The sequence below is a fragment of the Phycodurus eques genome, chromosome 13 (assembly GCF_024500275.1).
Source record: "Phycodurus eques isolate BA_2022a chromosome 13, UOR_Pequ_1.1, whole genome shotgun sequence".
In the NCBI taxonomy this organism is placed as follows: Eukaryota; Metazoa; Chordata; class Actinopteri; order Syngnathiformes; family Syngnathidae; genus Phycodurus; species Phycodurus eques.
The window spans coordinates 23314286-23338205 of NC_084537.1; the positions used below are offsets into that span (position 1 = coordinate 23314286).

A 23920-nucleotide genomic window follows, 5' to 3' on the forward strand; every position below is an offset into this window, starting at 1 on the left:
CTTTCGCTTTCGTCTTTGGGCAAATCTGACAGATAAGCCGAGGGGGGAGGAGGCAAACATTCCACACAACAAGTTCTTCTGGCGCTCACAGTTATTTACAATGAAAGGATTTCAGTAAGCCCACTCAGGTGGAAAAGATTCTAAAAAGCGGGTATACCGTATGAACGGCGCTATTAAACGCTAAGCTAGGCCTGGCTGTTAGCGTGCACCCAGCGTAAAAGTGTTGGCAATATGTGGCAGACGTGTTGAAGATGGAGCCGTGTGTAAATGCAAAGTGCAGTTGGACGGCCTTGACTAGCTTGCAGGCTCCTTAAAAGAACTCTAATGCCACTACTGATTGCTTCTTGCACAGCAGGAGGGTGAAGCCTGCTCAGTGGAGGCTGTTGCACGCTCCGAGCAAACAAGTCTGCATGACCACTTCTGAAGGTCAGGGCTTTTTTTTGTTTGTTTGTTTTGTTTATAAAGCGGTTCCTCTTGAGCTTGAGCAAGTGTCTGTCACACGGAAAAGTCCAAGGCGATCATTTAAAGCGAGAGCGCACTCTGAGGCACTCACAAAAAAAAAGTAACAAGTGATGCTTGACACCAAAGTTTGAGTAGAAGCTGGAAAGTTATTCCTTTGGGTTTTGGAAATACTGTCATATGCATGCCACAACATTAGATGGCGATGTCACTTTGTAAAGTGACACTACTGGCATGAGCGCAGCTTGTCCTTTCCAATCTTACCCAACAGTGTGTTTTTTTAAATACTATACCCTTTCCGGGAGTAGTCCATCCATCCATTTTGTATATCGCTTATCCAGTCCCAGGTGACTTCAGACTACACCCTGGATTGTTCGACAGTCAATTAGACGACTTAGCGGGGCAAACAGCCACCATAAACACGCACATTTGCACTGTCGCTAAGTGGGAACTGAGGTCGCGCTGCCCGCACAGAAGTCGAACATAAAAAAATATCCACTAAATCAACAAAGTGGAGTTATTAGTGTTTTTGTCACCCCCCCCCCCCCCCCCCCTTCTCGATTTCTATCAACATTTGAATCTGCATAATTCCCACTTTAACGGGTAATGTGACCACCCAATTTTGGTTTGCATGCATCAATCAGAATCTATCTTTGACAGTCATCAAGTTGCGTACAAATTTGGGTTACACTGTCACCGTCTGTTACCTTAAATAAATGGCTATAGTTTATATGTCAGAGTGCTAGTATACATTTAAACCTCAACAAAATATAAAAGTACCGTTTTTGTGCTTTGTAGTACATTTGGTGTTTTTGCCTGATTTTTTGCACATGGGTGCCTTGAACTGGTCAAAATAAAGGATGGGCAGAGAAGCTGTCACTACAGTAACTTGTACAAATGGCATTCACCTCAGATACTGAAAAGGTCCCTGCAACAAAATGCCACAACGTGGAGCGAAATTTCACTCTCTTAATAATTGTATTTATTTAAGATAAACTGCACATTTCAGAGTGGCCTTTTATAGCGGCGAGACTTTAACCAGCACTTAATCGTGATAAATCCCACCTGCCGAATGGGATGTACAATACTGCTTACTAATACACACACACACACATATATATATATATATATTTTATTTGTTTTCATTTCAACAAAGTATGATAAAAACAAACCCCTGCATGCAGGTAATCTTGCACAAAATGTAAAATGTAAGCAAAACCAGAAGTGTTGATGACTGTTGTGTATGTATGAAGCATAGGGCACCTTTGACTCTGATGAACCATAAAACATGTTGATTGAACGTAATCCGTCATGCACTCTGTGAGGTGAGGAGTCGTGATCCTAATAAAGGCATTCGATAAATACGATTACTGCCTGGTGGTGCTGGGTACATACAAAGAAAAGTCAAAACAATAGCAGAAAATAATATGGCACAATATCATATTTACTGCTACCACAGAAGGGAACCAGTGATGGCCAATGACTTTTTTTTTTTAACCGTTACTTTTTACTTATTTTAGTTTCATTGAGCTATATTTTTCCAGTGTAACTTTTTTTTTCCTTACAATGCACTTAACATCGACTTTGGCGGTTCCATCGTATCAAAGCGATTTCTATGATTAATTTTCTGATTTCTTTCTATTCTTAAGTATGTTTTCTTGTAAGTCTCATGCATTTCCTGACTTGCTCAATAATGACTGATTAAAGTGTTTGGTGTGTCTTGGGTCAGAGTTCAAAGTTCCTGTTTGATTGAATCAGAGGATGACAAAGTCAGACTGTCTGGAATTCGAGAAAACAATGAGAGTCTGATAGCGCAGCCCACATTTGGTGAAGCTCAGAGAAAATGTCTTTGAACAACTTTCTCAGGGCATTGACTCGATCGCAACTGGACTGTTCCGGTTGTCTTTTAAATGTATTCTATATTGTGGATCTATATAATCCATACATATGTATGTAATATTCAAAGACCACCAGAAAAGGCCAGTTGCGATCGAGTCAATGCCCTGAGAATGAATTGACCTGGGTGAACGAGAATATTCACAGGCATCTCTTCGAACAAGCACTGTGTTCGCTGCCGTTGCTGTGTGAGTGTTGTTCCTTTTGGTAAGAATATTCAATCTTCAAGCTTATCTGGCTCTCCTAGATATTATTGAAGTCATTTTAACTCTTTAACTATGACTTTTGGCATATAAAGTGTCCTGTGAGAGATTTGCGGTACATTAATATTTCACCAGTTGGCCTGTGTGTGTGTGTGTGTGTGTGTGTGAGGTCATAGTGACACGGACGCATCTCCTTGAGGGCATGAGGGGCGTTTGTGTCGAAATGGAGAAAATTCTGCAGATACAGAGGCGTACAAAGGTGCCTGCGTGAACTTGTTTATTTCTGTGGCAGAATTGCACTGGCCTAAGGTGGAAGACATTTTTGACCACTTGCAATATAGATTTCCAAGAGTTTAAGAGATGTATCAGGTCAGGGAAGCGGCAAACGAGTGCTACTTCCTTAACAACGCCCGTTCCATCCTCAGAGTTGGGTTGGAGTTTACCCACTTTCCTTGCCACGTGCCCGCTCCGCCCCAAAAGGACGGCCCAGTGAAGCTGATAATGGGTACAGCAGGCGCCCTGCAGGCATAAGAAAATCCACAGGCCATTAGGAAAGGTGCCAAAGACAGCTTAGCGCACTCCATTATGAGTACGTGTGGGCCAAATTAAAATCTAATTCTGGGGTGACGTCAAGATAAAAAAAAAAAAAAAATTCTTCAATTTATGCCGCTCTTCCATTCCATTAGAGATGCTCATCAGACACTGGATGAAATTTGTGCCCCACAGGATTTTTTTGTTTCATTTAAAGTAATTAGCTGCGAAGAAAAGGCTCATGAAGGCAAGCGTGCATGTGCACAAGTGGACTCAAATTGAGAAATTACTGTAGAAAAAAGGAGCACGGGAGGAGCTGCAGAAAGACTTGTTGTTTAGTTATGGAGATTGAAAGTAATGACTCATTTGAATTCACGGCCAAATCTCCAGAGAGAAAATGCTAATGTTCTTAAGATGACCAAGTCCATTTAAAACCCCAACAGTGCTTACTGATTTTTAAAGACTTGCTCACGCTAAAATGAACACTAAATGCTTAATCTCCTGGCACTTTTTTTTTTTTTTACAGTCTGGCTCAACATAGTATTACCAACGTGGGGGTGCAAAAACTTGGATTTGACCGTGATTGGCTCAGGTCCTTTTTTGTTTTTTGTTTTTTTGTTTTGGCCCTAATTAAGCCAGACAGAAGACAGCATTTGATTATATTGAAACATTATAGTCCAAGGTAAGTGATTGTACCTTGTACCTTGACCAAAAAGGGAGCGACACTGTTATTTTGTAAGTGGTCCCAAATGCCTTGTTTCAACCCAGCGGTACGGTTCAGTTTGGTACACAATGGAATTTAGTCCATTGTAAACAGTCCCACAATATTTGACCTCAACCGACCCACTTGTTCAAAATGATCTCGGTGCTGTACGAGAAACAGAAGAGAAGAATGACAGATTTTCTTTCCTACTACGAATGTGTGTCAAACAGGTAAATAATCTTACTTTTCTAACCATGCACACTCTGTTCTTGGCTTTTCAGAGATGCGTTGTAAATTAAGCGAGTATTTTTCAAGGGGAGGTGGCAACTTGATTCATAAGTACAGGTGAAAGGCAAATAATTGCGGCCAGTCGTCAAGTTAGAATTCATGTTACTGATGAGATGCGGTCATTTGTCAGGTCTGAGAGTAGTTACCCTTATGAAACGGAGTGGAGCAGCGAACAGGACATGGAGGTGAATCAAGGGGATTCAATTAGGAAGGAGTAATGTTGCATATTCATTATAAAGCTGACGTTAATGGGAAAGTGTGCAGTTGAAATTTTTTTTTAAAAAAAAAAACAGTTTTTTCATAGTAGTCCGGTGCAATCACCATTGTGCAAAGGGCGCCGAGACTTCAAGGAGTGTATGCAGTTTAAAGGGACTAGTAGCGCGATAATCTGGGACAATGTCGATTGTGCAAATGTTGCAGATACTCCTCAGTCAGTGTGCAAGTGGGGCAGATGCTACTCTGGCACGAGTGGCCAGTATTGGTCAACAACAGATATGCAAATAGTGCCGCGTGGCGAGACTACTGCAGTGAGTGCACGAGTAATATATAATAATAATATAATAAAATATAATGTGGAGGGTCCGAGAGGATTTTGCACGCTCTTGTCTTAGTTCTGGCAGCGTGCAAGTCCTCAAGGGTGGGTAGGGGGGTACCGACAAACCTTTCAGCAGTTTTGATTGGCCGTTGCAGTCGGAGTTTGTCCTTTTTTTGTAGCAAATCAAACAAAAGATTTGAAAGATTTGTAGCAGATTTGATGTCTTTGCATGTTTATTGGAGTCAAGTCCTTCTTTAATGCTTTTGTCCAACCTGCCGCCCGTTGGCTTGCAAAGCTTATTATAAAACAGACTCGCCCAGTGAACGATTGAGCTCTTTTATCCAGACGCTCGCCAGACAGGGCGAGCGTCTGGATAAAAGTCGTGAGCGAGGCCGAAGCCGAAGCCGATTCTGCTCTTTGTAGCGAAGCCGCCGGCCCTGCGCTGCTGATTGGATTTATTGTGCTTTAGTCTGCACGAGGTGTCGTTTTGATCATGCCCGGTGTGATTCAGTCCAAACGGGAGGAAATAAGCTCAAACTACCTCGGAAACCTCGCGGTCCTGCCCGGCCAAGTAAGGGTGCTTATCAGAGAGCACGAAGCTGTGCGCCAAAAGGAGGTGCTCAGAAATGAAAGCTAGGCACAAGGTTAAAAACAAACAAACCAACAAAAAAACTTCAATTGCTAACAGTGTGATGCCGTATATGAGGGCACGTCAGCAGGGCACCGCAGTTGGGTCTTGCCCGCAAAGCAGACGGTTGTCATGACAATTTAGTTGGCTTTTACATCAAAGTAATGTACTCTAATGAGTAGGAAATATTCTTTTTAATCAGAGAATATTATGAAATTACCGCAATTCCTCAGATCTATTCGGCAACATGCTTCAATTATTCACCATGTGCACATTAGTAAATGATCAATAGTTGTTCTCAGTTGGCTTTTTTTGGGTCATTTTTCATGATAATTGTAATTAAAGCTGTGAGCAGCGATGAATGGGCCTGGGCACCTCGATTTCATGCTGAATCCTCATAACGATCATCAAAATTTGATGTCATGAGACGGCGTTGGCAAAAAAATTCTTTGTAATTTAGCATCGCCCATCTGTTAAGGATACTTGCTTCTGATTGGGGCTCTTCATTTTCCGAGTCGGAGTTCGTCAAAATATGAGCACTGGAATTTGCACAGAATGGCCGACTTGTTGTTCAATCGCAAGCATGGGTGTTTGAGACTTTTGAACGTTCTCGATCGCACGCAGTTGTCGTCTGCGTAGTATTGGACATAACATTTTGGTGACGAAGATCGAGCTTCTGCTGCCCTCTTTCCTCGCCGCTGCCACCGGTGCAAATGTTTTGATCGGAACAGCCGCAGCTAGCAAGGCTAACCGCTAAGCTATTCTAAAACCATCTTATTTGAATATTTATATATAACATCGGATTAGGGATAAATCGACTGCAAGTGTTAAACGGCAACGGGGACTAATAAAGTCGACTATTTGACCCTTCGGTTTAACCCCCGAGTGATAAGTCATCTTTTTGTCGCTCCATTGTGACAGTCTAGTTTAAGATCTCAACAAAGTTTGTTATCTGTGAACAACAACCTTTGCCCAAGTAATAAAGTGTGTTAGAAGCAGATCTTTAATGGGAACAAAACCAAAACAAAGTGACACAACGCAGCAGACTCCCGCAGGTACATTTACAGACGTTTGAAATGAAAGGAAATCAAAGGGAACTTGTAGACAATACTTTAACAATTGTTTATTGTTGCAGCTGAACAACATGGTGTCGTACTGTACGTTCCTGCTTTCAAAAGACGGCAAAATGAAAGCAGCACGACGAGTCACAGTCACATGATTCAAAAAGGCAACCAGCAAAACAACCACTATATTTCCAGAAGTCTTTTTTCCCCCCTTTCTTTTATGTCTCCTGAGGTCAAACAAAATAACTTTGAAATTAGTAGGCAAAAAAAAAAAATGAAATAAAAGCAGCATCCCGTGAAGTCTGAACGACTTTCCCCCAACGTGAAGTGATTAATCGATTCAAAGCGCGTCCCCGCTCACATGCACCGATCACTAACAATGTGGCTGTGAACAAAAAGGAAGCTAGTTCGCAAATGGAGTCAACCTTGCCGACTTGCTGATTTGGATACTATATTCAAAGACTTTTCCAACCCTTCCAGCGACGATCTTTCGAAAAAGGAACTAGCGAGTTTAGTGTATTTCCCGCTAAGAAAGAGACAACATGAGCGGAGTCATTTCCGCATTGTTCTCCATCTGGCAAGAAATAAACACGGTGGACAGCAATCACAGAGTGAGTCATGCTGAACATGGCAAAAGACATGGTGCCTAATTGTACGTTGCAAAAGGAGCGATTTATCGACACGTTGGAGACTTTTTCCGGCCCGCTGCATGACTCCTTGTAGGCCACTGGAGTAAAAAGTCTGTCTACTTGATGTTTCTTTCAAGACACACAGGCCTGATACAGACGGAATGACAACGTTGTTGCGTCTGTCGCGTTCCTTTCTATTCAAACAACCACTGAGGAGACGCCTGGCACAAATGGTTTGAAAGAGTCGTGAGAGATGGCTGAACATAGCCGGTAGCTTACAACATCGCCTAGCTCCCACTTACAATGGCGTCCTTTCGTCCATTCCAAAGAAACTGGATAAATCTGCCCCCAACAAACAGTACGGCCTCCTTGAGCGTTAGGCATCTCCACAACCACTTTACAGCTGAATGGAATATTAATGATGGAGTTTCCACACAGCGAGTCTTGTGGACTGACAATGGCCTCTCGGCCAGGCAGCCCAACGACCAAAAAATGATATCATATGTGGTTTGGGGTGTGCTTGCTTGGAGCATAAATATCTAACTACGAATAGTTAACCACTTCCAGAGACAACAAAACTCACGTTCAAAGTAAAAAAAAAAGTACATTTTGAAAGTAGCTTCCCTAAAGTTGCAGATGGTGACAGGACCCCGTTCCGCAGCCCCCCGGCACTCTTGTTTTTTTTTCACCTGCCGGCGAGGGGAAGCTAGTAGGGCATAAAACAGAAGAGCTTTACGCTATCTGCCCCGTTTCCACTCCCCGCTGTGCAGGCACATGGAGCGAGTGCACCGCGCGATAAGGACATCCATCATGTGCGTTCTCAGCTTTGGGAGCGCTTGCTGGGGTTGGTGCACCGTTAAAATTACCACCCCCACCGCCCAAACGAGACGGTCTGCGGCTGTAGCGCTGGTCTCCCGTGTTGCAGGATGGCCAGCCACGGAGGCAACGCGCTCCAATAACACAGCCTGTCAGCTCGGCCCACCATGATTAAACTCTTAACAGGCCGGCGACACGAGGGCCCGAGGTAGCAGAGGGGCTTAGCAAAGTGGAAGTTATCCACCGCTGCCTTTCGCTGTGAATTCTCATTGCAGGAGCGCGTACTGTATGTGTGCAAAAGGCAAAGCCGACACGGGCGCTAAGAGTTGGAGCATTGGCTCCTACTGTGCTGCTGATTGATCTCCGATTTATTTTCCATGTAGCGGCTTTAAGAACAAGATGTTCCGGAAAATTTGTCTCCCTCTCGCTCCGGTTGACGTCTTGTAGTTCTCCCCGCGGAATCTCACATGGGCCTGACCCAGATAGCGCATCTCATATATAAATACAACATATCACTACACTTTTAACCCCCGCGTTATAAAAGCTATGTAAGAGTTTGCAAAGGGAGTGAGACATTTGCATCATGCCTGAAGAGTAATGTGCAGACACTTGTTTCGCAAATTTTCATTTTATTATTATGGTAATCGTTGCAACGTTCTGCAAAAGTTCTCAGGAGAGTAATTGATACATTTACATAAGCAGCGTTGCTCGAAAGAACTGAATCTCCATGGTCAAACAATTAGCATTCTTGTGTTGTTTTGGTGATACATACACAAAGTATAGTGTACGAACTGCTCCCGACATGAGTAAAAATGTTTTTTATTTTGAAACTCGAAAAACGTAAAATCGAGGAACCACAGTATTTGGATCCAAGTCATTAAATGAATATTTCAGCAGCTGTCCTGCGAGTGTGAAAGGACCAATTCGGCATGATTTATTCTGCCTGCGCTGGCCGCAACGCAGGGTCAAAAGATGAGCGCTCTATTTTCTCCCTGCTCTTATATGTTGTTGTAAAAGTGCTAAGTCAAACGCCGACGGGTTTTACTGCACAATTATCATCCAACATCTATTACTGCAGAGGCTAAAAAGCAGTTGGCCTGACAAACATGATGCTTATTTACGAGCAAGGCCCTCTGCAGTCTTTGCAGTGGACAAATAGTCTTGCAAAAAAAAAAAAAAAAAAAAAAAAACGTCATTCATTACAAAGCGCTTAGGCTGCTTATAGAGAAGTTAACCAATGCAAAATAAAACTATTCATCCATTTAGCATGCAGTGAATCCATTTATCATGAGGGATACATTCCAGACCCAACCGCAATAGGCGAAAAGCCACGATAAAGAGAGACCATATAAATTTTTTTGGTATAGTTTTACCCTGCACACGCTCTTTAAACATATTTAAACTTATTTAAATCACACTTTTCAAACATGTTAATGTATCACAATACAAAAGAAAGTAAAAACAGCAAGCTTAAAATAGAAACTATCGCATCTATTCTAGTGTCTGTGTACATGCATGCGCCTTAAAGAGGCGGGGCCTGGTAGGGTGGCAAATGTCGTCTGTGTCTGAGTGTCTGGGTGAGAGCAGTGGCCCACAGCAGCTTGTGCGTGAGTGCACTCTTTGTGGTTTTGTGTTTTACTGTTCCCACGGCCTGCGATTGGCTGGCGACCAGTTCAGGGTGCCTCTTGCCCGAAGATAGCTGGGATAGGCTCCAGCACGCCCGCGACCCGAGCGAGGATAAGCGGAACTGAAGATGAATTAATGAATGTTCCCACGGTTTTGAATACACGGCTGTTAATTTTTCCTCATTAAATTAGCTGCAGGGACAGGCTGTACGCATTTGCTTGCCCCCCCAAAATAACAATAAAATAAAAATCATTCAATAGTTTTAGAGTACAAAATGAAACACAGCACCTTTTTTCCATCCTCCTCATAATGATAAAGCTTCACTGGACTAAATCATGTCCACCCAAGGCCACGCCCACGAACAAATCTGTCATGATAGTGTTGTTTGCAATCTGTGTGTGTGCGTGTGCGTGTGTGTGTGTTGTGGTAATTATTAGTATGTACAAAAGGAAGACAGCATTAAATCAGTTAGAATAACACGATGGATCAGCTCTGCTTTTCTGATTGTTTTAATTCCATCACATCTTCTAAATAAATTTTGTATCATTAAATTAAAGATGCTGCAAAGACAAATTGCTTGCGTTTTTTTTTTTTTTGCTGCTCCCCCTCTGTATAATTTAATTGTAAGTCACTCTTGTGAATGCAAATCGGTAAAGTGCTGTTTTGTTGACAACCTGTGCAAAAATGAAGTCTGTGCGACAAAAGTGGAATGCTACACGCGCTGGACGAAGACCGGCATATCGGAGGATAGAATACAGAAGAGAATGCAGGAGGAAGTAGGTTACCACAAATTGTGTTGAGCACTTCAAACCAAAGTCTTTATCTATTGATGTCTGTTTCTAAGTGCATCTGTCCTTTGGATGCACACACACGCTAACCAACCCACGCACACTCAACCGCAGCCCTCCAGCACCTGCTTCTGTCTCTTCTTTATTTGACTTAATGCTGATAAATGAGGCCGCGCGCAAACCGCGGCGTTCGTCATTCCGATTGACCCGCGTGGATTTAGCGGCGCTCTGCAGCATTTTGTGTGTGTGTGTGTGTGTGTGACATTGGCGGTGTTCACAATGATCATTCGGCGCAGAACTTCACAGGAACGTGACAGCGACAGAGTTAGTTTTCTATTTCTGAAAATGTGTCTGTGGGCCAGCCCTTCTACACGTCTGCCTTACTGTTACGAGGCAGTATTAGTTATAAAATCAATTATTTTAGCTGGGCCGGGTGAAGATCCAGAGCCACTTTCAAGTGACTACTCTGTCTGACATACTGTCATATGCCTAGGCGCTACCATGCAGAAACACCCACATTAGCCACAGCATCCATGGGTGTGACGCACCTGCCATCTTGACAAAGCCTAAAGGTAAGCAGAGCTGCATTGATTTGTGTTGGATACAACGTTGGATGCTGCACACACTGGTAGTTGATTACTTAGTGAAGTTGTTGACTCTGTATTTATCTTTTCTGATGCTTCCGAGCACCACGTACGGTAGTTCACACACTATGTGAAGAAATAAGGAAGAACGTAAGTAGGTCAGTCCATTTTATTTGTATAGCATTTTTCACGGAAAAGACTGACAAAGTACTCCATATATACTTATATCACACATGAGAAAACAAAAATCAAACCTAAAACAACAATGTAGTGTATGAAGTGCTGCCTCTGTGAGTGAAAATGCTTTTATTGTCTTAACAGGAACTCCTACTCCCTTTGAACATATAAATTGGTCTTAACAATGACTCCCTCGATCTTTTTTTTTTTTTTAAACATTGATTTTCTTTCACTTTCCATGATGTCTTCTTTCATGTTTGTATGTTCAGTAAAGTAGTCAATCAGTCTGTGCAACTAAACTCCAAAGTGAGGAGATAAGGGGAAAAAAACAGTGAAGGGGAAAATGGAAAAGTTGGATATTAGCGCATAGAAATTAATTTGACAAACTGGATGATATAATATATACATAATACACATCCCCGAAATTCCTATCAAAACACCACTTGGTGTTAGTTTGATTATTGATTACTGCCTGTTGCACCATGCTGCCTCTCACAGGTCAGTCCTGGTACAACAACAGACATCTGATTTGGCAGAGATTGGTGAAAATCGGTGGTGAAAACCTGGTTATGTGTGTGTGTGTGTGTGTGTGTGTGCTCTTCGATTAAAATAAAGGACATAGATCTTAAAGGAAACTGAACTGTGCACTTTTGATTCATTATTAGTTTGCTTGGAGGCGACTGGTGGTTGCAAAGAGAGGCTGTTTGTGGTTATGTTGTTAAAAAATGAAAATAAGACAACTTAAATTGAACTGCTTAATTCCACCTTTGGACAATAAAAGCTAATGCCACATTCTCGGCGATATTCCAATTATAGCAATTACTGAGGCCCGCGCCTCCGATTGCTGTCTGAACAATTTCGTCCACTTTGCGTCCATAAAAAAAACACTGCCCAGTTCTTGTTATGAAACTTTCTTAAAGTTATTGTAATTAAAGTTGACTAGAGACATTGTTATCAAAGTTTATTTTAAAGTTATTTCAATAATTGGGCTCCAAGGAAAGCGTCTGAAAACTAAAACACTCACTCTTTCAATAGAGACATGAATCTCCTCTTGATTCTAATACCAGGATTAACATTTTTCATATTTTCCCCTCTCTTATCAGCATGAGACACTAGCGGCTAATTACGCACTTCTGCCTCCGAAACGTACTTCAATCAATATCAGTTATTTGCAGATGGATAAACAAATTGACCCTTGAGATAACAGAGGGAGGGTCACGACAGGTGCACGTAGTTCGCTGGACTTAAAGAAGCGCGGCGGTGCGCCTCTGTAGTCTGCGTGGATATGACCGCAAAACGCGGCATCACAATACGTGATTCAGAAATGTCAAAGAGTCATTCATTAGGCCGTTTGGTTGCCTCCCTGCTTGATCTGCAGTGCTTCTGATAGTCTCTCCTCCAGTTTAGCACCCAAAAAAACAAAGAAGCACTTTTTAATGAGCAGCAAGGTCACTGATTCGCAAGTCTGCCAAGTCAGTGGACTGCTATGAGTCACCTTCTGAAGCCTGGTACACGTACACTAAGAGACCCGACACACCAGTGAGCTTACCGCTGTAATTGCGTGGTGTACTGGCGATTCCCAACACAGCACACCACACTCATAACCGCACCAAAAACCGTTGTAGTACCGAGACTGACCTGTGAGATGCGCCGTTGTGCCACAGGGTCTCCAGACTGGCCAGAAAATACAAAGAGGAAGAACATATCTTATTTGATTATCTACAAGGGAAAGAGGGTACAATTATGTCAGTTTATCACATTTTGATCGTGCAACGGAAAATGAAGTATGTTATTTATTTTACCTCTTAAAGCCACATCTCCAACACAGATACACTATAGTTCATACAGTATTTTATTTATTTCTTACAAACATTTTATGCTTGCAATCTTTTTTTTCCATTTCATTTGTTTACAATGTGTTTAAAAAGTGTTTTAAATAAGTTTAAATGCCTTTGAAGCAAGTAAAAGTATAGAAGCTATACTATATTTACTATTTTAAAAAACCCAAACATTTATATATATATATATTATATATCTGGGTGTATCCCTCCTGATACACGGGTTCACTGTAGTAGAAGCAGAAATAAAAGAAGCTAGGCTATGTGTCAGCTAATCTTGTCACCACATTGTGGTTGCAAACTCTTCTCATTGGCTTTTTTTTTTTTTTTTTTATCGTGGTGAATGACTTGCGAAAGTTGTTAAACAAACACTCAACACAACTAGTCCTCTGGTTTTCTCCGCCAACAGCACTTTCTAATTCCTAATAGCTATATGATGTTGACCACACACATAAAAGATTTGAGACTTTAACAATTGCGCATATTTAACATTTATGATTCTCTGGCCGACCGTTTTCCAAGCAGATCATGAAGGAAAAATAACTCTTTAATTAACACACCCCACACCACTGGATGTGATGCAGTTGGTAGATGCAAGAAGCTAACTCATGATAATACATTTCAAATAAATAAATGATGAGATTTTAGGAGTTTATAGACTTTCAAAGGATCCGCAGACACCATGCGCCTAAGTTTTGGGGACTTTTGAGGTCAAACCTTCCATGACAATTTGGTTGAGCTTCCACTGTATGCAATTTGGGATACGGTAGTTTCCAAGACCTTAAAACAGGCACCCAGCAATAAGCGGGGCCTCATCAGCAACTGCAGAACCAGCCTGGCCCTGCACCCGCGACCCCCCTGGGCGTCAAAATGATGTGAGTCAGCCCCTCCACTCCCAGAACACATGCGGCGAGCTACGGCACCGCTAATAACATAAACACCGATAACGACTTTGCGCACACAAACAGGCTGGCAGCATGTTTTGTGACAAAAGCAACGGCGTCCAATTACGTGCAGATGTTAACTTCACAGAGTGCCGGCCGGTTCACCACATCTGTTAGTTGGTGGGAGATCTCATTAAATGGAGCCCCCCGACATCCAGCGCGAGTTGGCACATTGCACAACAAACGTGAGGACTTCCAGCACTTTGTGCATTTATATGTCATTGCTCTGTTAATAATCATAACAGGATATGGATCTGAATTGTATTTTCTTTTTTTTTTTTTTTATTTCTGATCGACTTCATTAAAAAAGGCCCGTTATTTATTGACATATACATTTCCATTCAGAGCGTTATTGCTTCGTCAGCAACCAGCAAACTAATCATTTGCACACCTGAAGCAGAAAATAAATAGATAAAAACAAAATTAATTTGTCTGTCATCAAAGCGCGTATTATGTCCTTGTATGATTAGCTGCATACAAATTCAGTTAAAACAAACACCGCAAAATCCCATTTTTCAGTGAAAGACGTAAGGATATAAGATTAAAACTATGCAAATCAGACCCATCTTGTAATGCAAAAGTATAAGAAGTCACACGGCGTCTATCTTACACAATCAGGTGCATTTTGAATCAACAGTGGTAAAAATGTCTTTAAATAACAAAGCTTTCCCAAAGTCATCTGAGAGTGTTACTAATCTAAAAGCCAATCATGATGTAACAATCACACAAATGTTTAGCATTTTATATTATGGGCATTTGTAGGATAAATGTTTTGGGCCTTATAAGTTTCTTTTTTCGAGTTGGCTCAGATGATTCTCTCATCGGGTTACGGTTAGGACTTGGTTAGGGTTGGGTTAGTGGTGAGTAATGGAAAGAGTCATGGTCAGGTTATGGTCATAGGGTAGGGTTGTGGTTAGCGTAGAGTTATGGTCCGTGTTAAAAGTCGGGGGTTAGGGCACAGTTATGGTCAGGGTTATGGTTCGGGTATGCCAGCATATCAGAATCAGAATCAGAATCATCTTTATTTGCCAAGTATGTCCAAATCACACAAGGAATTTGTCTCCGGTAGTTGGAGCCGCTCTCGTACAACAGACAGTCAATTTACAGAACACTTTGGAGACATAAAGACATTGACAAAAAACAATTGTGCAAAAAGATGCTGAGTCCTCTAGCACTTAGAGCACACCTGTGCTCAACTGTGACAGTTATATATCAACTGTGCGCCAGGTGTTCTATGGCCAGCTCCTGCCAGCCAGCAGAAAACCTGGAAGGCAGCAGTTGAGCTCTAAAGACCGTCTGAAAGAGACTCTGTAGAGGTGCAACATCAACCCCAATGACCAGGAATCAGCAGTAGTGAACTGGCCTCATTAGCATTCAATATATGCCACAATGGGCTTTTGCACCTGGAAGAAAATGGCACCCAAACAACAAACGGAGGGATCCACATCAGCGTAGACAGCACCCAGGACCAACACAGCCACCTGAACCCAATCGCCTCCATTGCTGCAAGATACTCGGCTCTCAGATCAGGTTTCGTAGTCACGTACGGTGGCTAAAACTACCACCGAGTTCTACACAGCAAAACAGAAGCTTGGTTATCTTCGACTACGATGGACCAGCGAAGAAGAAGGTTAAGTTGACTAAGGTTATGGTATGGGTTAGGGTCGGTTTATAGAAAGAGCTGTGGTCAAGGGGTTAGTCAGGGTTAGGGCTTAGAGTAGGGTTATGGTCAGTCTAATGAGCTGGTGTTAGGGTACAGTTCTTAACCATAGGATTATGGGTTGGGGTAAGTGTTTAGGGTTCGGACTGTAGCGTCTCTATTCACGCTTTAAGTGATACACAAAAAAACTAAATTAACAAAAAAAAAAAAAAGGATTTTCCCCATCGGAACAGTCTTCAAAATGTAGCACATAACCAAAGAATAGAAAAGCAAAAAGAAGACATTTGCAAATGTCAAGGGCACAGTTGGAGTAGGAACCTTACAGTATGTCATTAACCATCATCATCATCAAGTGAAGCTCTCCTGCTGAGAATATAATTGGCTCCTCGTACAGCGCAAGCTGTACGAGGTATTCGAACAAAGTAAACCAAAAATAACAACAAATTGTGGGCGTCCATACATGCTTGTGTTTTGAGTGAAGAAATGACACAAACCTCCAGGTTGTCCTCATTAGTAGAAAAGTCTTGTGAGGATGTTTTCCTGCTCGCGGCACAACTCTACATTTAACAATCACTCTCCCTATCCAAGTTGCTCTACTTTGCTAGTGTACTTTGTGACAAATTTGCATATGGCGTGTTTGCAAGGGCCGCCTTCTACTACTGTACTGTATATGGACGGCAAAGGAAGGCACGCAGGCAGCAAAAAAGCTGACCTTTAAAGCTGCTTTGTTGGCCAATCCGTTCTTGCACACACTGCAGAAGCGGGCGTCCGCGTCCCCCCTAGAATTAGGTTGATTGAGCATGGCCGCAATTGGATCAACCATATCTTGCATGCTCGGAGCCCAGACGGGCCGCGTGACACCCAGATACCGGAATGTTTAGTTTGGCAGGTTCCAAGCTGGAGCTTTACAGCCTGGTGAATGTCATATTGCTGTATTTTTTATTTGAGGTATAGTACAAACTTGAGGTTCAAGGGTAACGGACATCCAATTTGTATTGATTTCCCCCCAAAAAAGAATCTTTTTGGTGAAGTAATAGGAACAGAAATAATTCTCTGTAGTGGAAAACTGTTGCCATCATCAAATTCTTTTGACAATTATCAACTGTTATAGTGTAAATATTTATGTATATATTTTATGGCGGCACGGTGGACGACTGGTTAGCACATCTGCCTCACAGTTCTGAGGACCGGGGTACAAATCCCGGCCCCGCCTGTGTGCAGTTTGCATGTTTTCTCCAGGTACTCCGGTTTCCTCCCACATCCCCACAAACATGCAGGGTAGGTTGATTGAGGACTCAAAATTGCTCGTAGGTGTGAATGTGTGCGTGAATGGTTGTTTGTTTCCATGTGCCCTGCGATTGGCTGGCGGCCGCTTCAGCGTGTACCCCGCCTCTCGCCCGAAGATTGCTGGCATAGGCTCCAGCATGCCCGTGACCCTTGTGAGCATAAAGTAGTACAGAAAATGGATGGATGGATATATATATGTGCTTATATATTTTGGATATATATATTAATTTATATATATTTTTTTCAATACAATTTCATGGTTCAGTTATCTTTTCGCTATTCGTTGTCCACTGTATATAGTTTTTGTGGCTTGCATACATATACATATATACCTTGATAAACAATCCAAATATACTGCGTATACATATACTACACAGTCCCATATCTGGAAATGTTCGCAGTTGGATTTTATTAAAAGGTATCAAAACGGCACAGATTACATTTGCATGCCCCATTTTTCAGTTTTTAATTCACCCAAAAAGTGTTCAAAATTATGTGCCACTGGTCTAGTACATGCAATTCCCATAAAATACATTTACGTTGGTGGTTGACACTTGACTAAATGTGGAAAAGTTAAAAGGGTATGAAACCTTTGCGAGCTACTGTATGTTTTGATAGACAAAACCAAATTGGATATATCACACTTTGAATCCCGCGCATGCTTCAGGGTCGCACACACCACAGTTTGAGAGTCTCCAGACTCGGACCCTGGCCCAAACATGGTATGTTGTCGACAAATATCGCGAAAACAAATGGGATATTAAAATCCAGCGGGCCATAACAAACATCTCGCCTACACGTTAGCTGAATTTTGGTATCCGTCATTTGGATTCCTTCCGTCCGAGAGGTGGCGGTTGAGATGGATCGTGATGGCTTATCGAAAGCTTTCAGCCTTAACTGCTCTCAAGAGTCACATTGCATGAAAGAGACAAATTTACAATCTCGTGGCACACTAACAAATGTTAGTGCCAGTCATAAAAAACAACACACTCACCTTCCTTAAAAGCCAGAAAAGCTGTCGTGTCAACGGATCACAGTGGGCCTTTTGCTAGAGCAGATGAGCTGTTGAAAAGTAAAAGTGATGCGGAATATGAAGATTTTGTGCTTTCTTCTCAGGAGTGTGCCGCTCTGCTGCGGGGAGGCGCTGGCACAGCTTGGGGCTAATGCAGATGGAGACGTGCCACGGGAAGACCAATCCCCAGCTCGGTCGGCCAAGAGAGCTCCTGAGATTTTAATTAAGCCCCTCCACAAAACACCACACAAGCGAGCAACAAATTAATAATTCATACGCAACAGCAGATTTTTCTTTGGTTGAGCGGAGGTCTCCGTGGCTTTGGAGTCAAACAAGCCCTCCTTGGCACTATTAAGAGGAATATGGTGGCATCCGGAAAAGTGGAGTGGGTCGGTGGTGGGGGGGACGACACACACACACACAAGGTTTTCTCAAAAGGCCTTAAGGCAATATCAGCTTTTATCATTCTGCATAATATTATGAATAGATACAGCTGTAGTAATACACTATTATTATTGTGTGCTTGATCACTTGAATGAGCACAAGTTTAAAAAAAATTCAAGAGTCTTTCGAGACCAGTCATTGAAACATGTATGCCAAATTTAAACTACGTTTATCATTATTAGAATTATTGTTGTTCATTCATTTCTATTGTCTAATTATGCCATTGTATCCATCACAATGATAACGTATAACCTTATAAGGTATTTTGCTGTATTAAATTATAAGATTTTTATTTTCAAAATGTTTCATTTCTCTTATTTTTTTACCAGGATAAATAATTTAAATATTGTTTTTATTTATTTGTATTACTCTTATGAGACTATTTTCCAAACTGCATCAAGCTTTAAATTTATTTCCACATTTTTTTAAATTTTGATTAGTTATGTATTTTTTTCTTATTTCATAATTAAAAAAATAATAATAATTATAGCTTTTTTTCTAAAATGTTCTAGCCTTTCAATTCAGTTAGTATAATTAACAATATAATTGCGATTATTATTATCACTGTAAATAATCTAATAATATCACATCATAAATATAATTAAGTTACGTAATTATAATGATACATAATAATATTACATTATTATTATTATCATTATTATTATAAAATAAAAATTCATCCCTAAACAACTGTATTTTACTCCTGTAATATATAAAATTGAGAGGCTTTCAAGTAGTATTGAGCTTTTTTCCCCTTTCCGATTGAACAGTCAGAAAAAAAAAGCATCGCTAAGTAAACTTGTTACTGGCTCAATTACCGGTAACAGTTCTCTTAATTGTGTTCACATACCAACAAAGATCCAATCGATATATCGGTTATATGTCTCGTTGTAAAACTAAAGCTCAGAATGTCTCTTGCATGATTTATTCCAAAGAGCAATCATGGGGAAAGATGCCGTAATGGACTGAGGACAAATAGATAAATAATAGGACAGGAAAATCTATAAAGAAGAAGAGGGCATGAAATTAGAACACAGACGATTATGGTGACGCACGATGGGAATGACAAAAAGGCGAGCTTCGACCTGGAGGTGCATCGCTGCTTTTGTTCTGCATTTGTGTTCAGTAAGCCCCACAAAGAGACGAAAGACTGAGTCAGGATGACTCATGCAGTTACATGTCTCTGCCTATTGGGGGCCACCATTATCCAAGATGAAAAGAAGGGCGAGACATTAAGACCACTGATGGGATTCGAGATACCGCGACAATGAGTCACTCCCGTTGGCATGCTAGAGACAAGGGATCCAATGTTAGTCAGTGCTTTGCTTCATCATAAAACCTGACAAACTGTCTGCGTTGATCCGAGTGTGCACTGTGAGGCCGCAAATGTGATGACTTCACACTCCCTTTTTTTCTATATTCTAATTGCTTTGAGAACAACCGAATGGTAATTTACCTTTTTTCATTTCCCTGGTCTTATCTCACAAAGTATCTCTCTTTTTAATTACTTGACTTGAAATTATCAAGTGGAACATCTTACAATGCCAAGAGGTGTAAAATCTAAGCCTCATTTTCATTTTCCTATCAGATGGAATGCCGCGTATTTGACTCGACTGGAGAGCGCTGCTGCTTATCAATTCTAATTAAGTTTTCATTTCAGCTCGTTAGCGTTGGCGAAAGAAGCTGCGCGTGTGTGAAAATGGAGGGGGACTTCCAATTAAACATTTAATAGACATAATGTGAAGCTCAGGACCGATGAGAAGATTTTTCACATGCGTGGGCCTGCAAAGGTGTTAGGGGTTAGAGGTCGGGGCTTAGGGCTAAATCAGATGCAAGGTTAGGGCTCGATTTAGCTGTTAAGAGTTTAAGTGTTAAGAGTTGAGTCGGGGTTCACATTTTGGAAGATTTTGTTATCGTCCAATGAAACTTTTATGGTCATAATTCCAAAAGGCTCATCGCCAGAAAGAACACAGTGAAGTCAGTGTGCGCACAAGACTATCTGGTTTCTGCTTATAAAAATAAATACATAAATAATCAACCAATCAGAGGCACTTTAAATGATGGCAGGTGTGTGCAGACTCCCATTTAACATGAGTTTGAAAGTGTGTGATTCATTCTGAACACAGCCACACACATCCCAGTTAACCACATTATTACACACTATTTTTTGACTTCCCCGCTTGAAAAGAAACATTTTAATTCGATCGAATTGTATAGGTTATATGTCACATTAATGGTGGAAAATGTTTTGAAATATTGATATAGGACTTGTTTGGAAATGCTCAAAATGTCCTTTTTTAAGACACTCCAGTTGGTCTTTTCACCCAGGCATTTGACACAGCTGGATTCATTAATATGCAACATGTAAATGAGCTTTGCTCTGATTGGATCGCTCACCTTCCGCAATTTAAATATGGAAACAGCTCGGCCCTGATTGGTTCATGCGATGGCGTCTGCTAGCATAAGCTCTCATAGCGGCGTCGTGTCCTTCGCAAGTTTATAGAAATAATGAAATACTCAAATATATATTGAAATAACTGGTGAAATAGTGAAAAATGTAAATACCTAAATATATATTGAAATCATTCGTAACAGCTAACACTTAATGATTAAATTATTCAAATATATACATATTTAAATAAGTAGTGAAATAAAAAAATATCTAAACAAATTTTGGAGCAACTTTTGAAACAATACGTATTGAAGTAACCGGTGAAATAATTAAAAACCTACATATTGAAATAATTCATAAAATATTAAAGTAATTTGATATGGAAATATCGAAATAAGCCAATAAATATTGGAATAAATACATTTATATAAGTAAATAAATGCTGAAATAAAAAAAAAACTAACTATTTATTGAATTACAGATTTATTGAATTGTGGCACTCTCGGTCCTCCATAAATCCCAAACGTTTGGATGGCGAGTTTGTGATGCCTCGTGCTGACCGCTGCACTCAACAAAATCAAAGCCACAAAAAGAAGAAAACATGAAGTGTGCAGATCCTTCAAAGACAAAATGACATTTTGCTCAAGAGAATTATTGTTATTTTTTTAGACGCCGTCTAAAATATCCACCCATTTGAGCCGATCCTCACGAGGGTCGCGTGCGTGCTGGTGAAGCGGGGCACACCCTGAACTGGTCGCCAGCCAATCGCAGGGCACACGTAAACAACGCAACCATTCGCACTCACATTCACACCTGCGGGCAATTTACATTCTTCCGTAAACAATAATATCCAAGTTTAAATTTGGCTTGATTGAGTTTATGAATTAATTCCTAATCTTAAAATTTGGATTTATGTGGTGTTGCTGCATGCAAAACAATTGTGGGAGCAAAAATATCTCCACCATCACCGACTTGGAGTGGTTGCATGAGGCCTAAGTGAAATTATTTTCAGAGGCCTTTCATCCTCCGTGTCAAAGAAAGGATATATTTCTATGTCTCCAGACAAACCTTGCCAACCACCAATCTCCCAATGTTTGGGTCCAGAACGACGGCACTGTAGGAGAACTTCTCCTTCATTTGTTCCCACACGGTGAATTTGAGGTTGTCCACGTTTGGCTTCATCCAGCAGAGTTTATTGGGGCAGCTCGGGAAATGTGAGCATCTCTTGGATTTTGCTCATCGTAATTTGAAAGTTGTTCATGAAGGAAAGCTGGCCAGATGTCAACTGCTCCACTCCGGTTCCAATCATATCTGATTGAGCGGCCATATGGCTGTTGAGAGCCTCAATGGCCTCCTTAATGGTCTGACTCTTTCTTCTGCTCTTCCTCCGTCACACCAGACAGTCTGGCCTCTTTCTCAACCTGCAGGAAGCGCTGAAGCTTGCTTTCGACCTGCTCCCTCTGGACCTTGATGTACCCTGCTTACTTAACGTAGTCGTCGCTATCGGTCTTATTACATTCCAGTGCTTCCTTCACATCCTTCAGGCTTTCCTTAAGTTTCGCTCTCTGATCTTGTGCAATTTTAAAGGGAGAACTGAACTTATGGCCGGTGTGGATTTTTGTGTTTATGCAGATGACGTACACGAGCTGCTGGTGGTCCAAACAATAGAGTTGAGTTTCACTTTCTCCTTGTGCAGACTGCAGATATCCTCTGGCTCCTCCCCGGTTTGTTGAAAGGCCTCACACACATTCTTCAGTGCCAAGTGTTTGTGGAACTTTGTCGAGTTAAACCAAGTCCTACAGTATGGACACAATAAACATTTTGTCACATTCCGCCACTGCTGCATGCACATGGAACAGACGCTGTGACTACACGGCAGGATGATAGGATCTTCAAAGATCGCCATACACGTCGGACATTTGAGATTGTCCTCAATTGCGTCAGCCATTGCTATCGTGAAGACACCGCCTCGGTTTTGCTCTGTATGTCCCAAATTCACAAAAGTGGCTCCGGAACTGAGTGATGACACAAAGGGGACAAACAGTTGTGTGAGATCTCATCTCGTGGGAAGGACGAAAGCACGGAATGCACATGAACACATGAAATGTTATAAAAATCCAAAACATACATATGAATGAATGACTGACTACTTGAAATCACATGGCATGAAATCATAACATTATATTAGCTTAAAATCCAGATGACTCAGGAAAAATAAATCAATACATAAACAAATGACATCCCATCACCACTTCAAACGCTACATTGCATTTAAACCCTTAAAATGAACATTTTTCAAACATCTCATTGGAAGGATGAACGCAAACTGACTCGAGACGGGGGCAACCAACCACATTGTATCATTAAAAAAAACAAAAAACAAAGACGCGTTTCACAATAAAGCCATTGTAATTTAAAAGGAAAACAAAACAAGTATTGTATCCAAATAAATTAATAAAATTACAAAATAACCCCCCCCCCCCCCCCCCCCACCCCCCCATTCGGGTCCATCAGACTATTTTAATCAACTCAAAATATGATTTTTCCCCAGTTTTGTTCAATCGCAAGTCGAGGCTGTGTTCTTGTTTTTACAACCACCTCAGCCAACTGACTGATGTACAACATCTAACCAGACAATAGAAATAGAAGCGATTACTGAAAGCGTTCGGGATGACGAAATGGCCGAAGGACTTCGGCTGGGAAGCGTGGGGCTCCGGGACCAAAACGGACCGAGGGCACGTGACGATAAGAGGACCGATTGCCGGCAGAAGATAAAGTGAAGGACCGGTGGACTTAGCAGAAGAACGCGGATTCTGCAGACAGAAATGATGGAGTGGCGCGCCGCCTACGATGGGGCCGAATATATCACCTGTCCTTCCTCTCCATGGGGGAAACCATTACCGTGATTGATTCCTTGGTGGTATTGCTGCTGTTGTTCTTCGGAATCCAAGGAGAGATGTCGATTATACTGCAAGGTGATAAACAAAATGTGCGCTTGCTGTTAAGAGGTATTATCGGTGGAGGACAGCTGCTGCTTGGCAAAGACGCTTTCCAGCGCACCGGCCAAACTTTGTGTTTAGGGCCCCGAAATACGGTAATAATTGTTGACGCACGAGCCGGCGCGAGGAGGTCTAATGTCCGTTGCCCTCAGTCATCGCCATTAAGTTCAGCAGTTGGCAAAGCACCTTTTGACAGAGACGAGCCATTCGATTGGTCCGCTGCGGTTTGGCATCATTTGAGCGGCCGCTCACGAAAAGGAAAGGCTCGATGCTCAGCAGCCCACAATTCCTGGGATGCGTTCGAGGGGTCAGGACACTTGGAAATCCATGTAAAAATATACGGAGGATTATGTTTATTTGTCAGGTGAGAGCGAGGATGATCCTCGATAATCGCTCGTCGAAAGACCTCGAGGCAGC

General features: G+C 41.6%; 1 pseudogene; it reads right to left on the reverse strand.

The window, feature by feature from the left end:
• Positions 1–21554: 21554 nt before the first annotated feature.
• Positions 21555–22452, reverse strand: LOC133411762 (tripartite motif-containing protein 5-like; annotated as a pseudogene).
• Positions 22453–23920: the final 1468 nt, after the last annotated feature.